Here is a 2,657-nt window from a genome sequence, read left to right on the forward strand (position 1 = left end):
ATAAAGCAGTTTTTTCCAATTCTGTGAAGAAACTCATTGGTAGCTTAATCGGGATGGCATTGAATCTATAAATTACCTTGGGCAGTATGGCCATTTTCACAATATTGATTATTTCTATCCATGAGCACGGTATGTTCTTCCATTTGTTTGTGTCCTCTTTTATTTCACTGAGCTGTGGTTTGTAGTTCTCCTTGAAGAGGTCCTTTACATCCCTTGTAAGTTGGATTGCTAGGTATTTTATTCTCTTTGAAGCAATTGTGAATGGAAGTTCGTTCATGATTTGGCTCTCTGTTTTTTTGTTACTGGTGTATAAGAATGCTTGTGATTTTTGCACATTGATTTTGTATCCTGAGACTTTACTGAAGTTGCTTATCAGCTTAAGGAGATTTTGGGCTGAGATGATGGGGTTTTCTACATATACAATCATGTCATCTGCAAACAGGGACAATTTAACTTCTGCTTTTCCTAACTGAATACCCTTTATATCTTTCTCTTGCCTGATTGCCCTAGCCAGAACTTCCAACACTATGTTGAATAGGAGTGGTGAGAGAGGGCATCCTTGTCTTGTGCCAGTTTTCAAAGGGAATGCTTCCAGTTTTTGTCCATTCAGCATGATATTGGCTGTGGGTTTCTCATAAACAGCTCTTATTATTTTGAGATACGTTCTATCAATACCGAATTTATTGAGAGTTTTTAGCATGAAGGGTTGCTGAATTTAGTCAAAGACCTTTTCTGCATCTATTGAGATAATCATGTGGTTCTTGTCTTTGGTTCTATTTATATGCTGGATTACGTTTATTGATTTGTGTATGTTGAACCAGCCTTGCATCCCAGAGATGAAGCCCACTTGATCATGGTGGATAAGCTTTTTGATGTGCTGCTGGATTCGGTTTGCCAGTATTTTATTGAGGATTTTTGCATTGGTGTTCATCAGAGATATTGGTCTAAAATTCTCTTTTTTTGTTGTGTCTCTGCCAGGCTTTGGTATCAGGATGATGTTGGCCTCATAAAATGAGTTAGGGAGGATTCCCTCTTTTTCTATTGATTGGAATAGTTTCAGAAGGAATGGTACCAGCTCTTCCTTGTACCTCTGGTAGAATTCGGTGTGAATCCGTCTGATCCTGGACTTTTTTTGGTTGATAGGCTATTAATTATTGCCTCAATATGAGAGCCTGCTATTGTTGTATTCAGGGATTCAACTTCTTCATGGTTTAGTCTTGGGAGAGTGTAAGTGTCCAGGAAATTATCCATTTCTTCTAGATTTTCTAGTTTATTTGCATAGAGGTGTTTATAGTATTCTCTGATGGTAGTTTGTATTTGTGTGGGGTCGGTGGTGATATCCCCTTTATCATTTTTTATTGCATCTATTTGATTCTTCACTCTTTTCTTCTTTATTAATCTTGCTAGCGGTCTATCAATTTTGTTGATCTTTTCAAAAAACCAGCTCCTGGATTCATTGATTTTTTGGAGGGTTTTTTGTGTCTCTATCTCTTTCAGTTCTGCTCTGATCTTAGTTATTTCTTGTCTTCTGCTAGCTTTTGCATGTGTTTGCTCTTGCTTCTCTAGTTCTTTTAATTGTGATGTTAGGGTGTCAATTTTAGATCTTTCCAGCTTTCTCTTGCGGGCATTTAGTGCTGTAAATTTCCCTCTACATACTGCTTTAAATGTGTCCCAGGGATTCTGGTACGTTGTATCTTTGTTCTCATTGGTTTCAAAGAACGTCTTTATTTCTGCCTTCATTTCCTTATGTACCCAGTAGTCATTCAGGAGCAGGTTGTTCAGTTTCCATGTAGTTGAGCAGTTTTGATTGAGTTTCTTAATCCTGAGTTCTAGTTTGATTGTACTGTGGCCTGAGAGACAGTTTGTTATAATTTCTGTTCTTTTACATTTGCTGAGGTGTGCTTTACTTCCAACTATGTGTCACTCTTGGAATAAGTGTGATGTGCTGTTGAGAAGAATGTATATTCTGTTGATTTGGGGTGGAGAGTTGTGTAGATGTCTGTTAGGTCTGCTCAGTGCAGAGTTGAGTTCAATTCCTGGATATCCTTGTTAACATTCTGTCTCATAGACCTGTCTAATGTTGACAGTGGAGTGTTAATGTCTCCCTTTGTTATTGTATGGGAGTCTACATCTCTTTGTAAATCTCTGAGGACTTGCTTTATGAATCTGGGTGCTCCTGTATTGGGTGCATATATATTTAGGATAGTTAGCTCTTCCTGATGAATTGATCCCTTTACCATTATGTAATGGCCTTCTTTGTCTCTTTTGATCTTTGATGGTTTAAAAATATAGAACGCTTCACGAATTTTTGTGTCATCCTTGCGCAGGGGCCATGCTAATCTTCTCTGTATCATTCCAATTTTAGTATATGTGCTGCCGAAGTGAGTACAGGACTTGGTAATTTCTACTTGTCGTTAAGCCCACGGGCATGCAGAGTGCAAAAAGGAAGGAGACTTGGCAACTTCCCCCTAGATTTTGGAGGATGCAAAACATTGCTGTAGGGGCAAAGCCTCTGCGGAGAAGCTGTACTAGTGCCGTGAGGAGGGGAATGTGGATGGGGAGCCCCCACATAAAGTCCACATCAGGGCACTGCCTATTGCAGCTGTGGGAATAGGGCTGCCACCTTCCAGAAACTGTAATGGTAGATCCACCACGAG

At 39.3% G+C, this 2,657-nt stretch overlaps 1 non-coding gene across 1 annotated transcript; it reads right to left on the bottom strand.

Moving 5' to 3' along the window:
• Positions 1-2,282: 2,282 nt before the first annotated feature.
• On the bottom strand, positions 2,283-2,389 carry LOC114679224 (U6 spliceosomal RNA). The gene has a single exon (XR_003730884.1). It is a non-coding gene; the product is annotated as a U6 spliceosomal RNA (small nuclear RNA).
• Positions 2,390-2,657: the final 268 nt, after the last annotated feature.

Source organism: Macaca mulatta, chromosome 6, assembly GCF_049350105.2.
Source record: "Macaca mulatta isolate MMU2019108-1 chromosome 6, T2T-MMU8v2.0, whole genome shotgun sequence".
In the NCBI taxonomy this organism is placed as follows: domain Eukaryota; kingdom Metazoa; phylum Chordata; class Mammalia; order Primates; family Cercopithecidae; genus Macaca; species Macaca mulatta.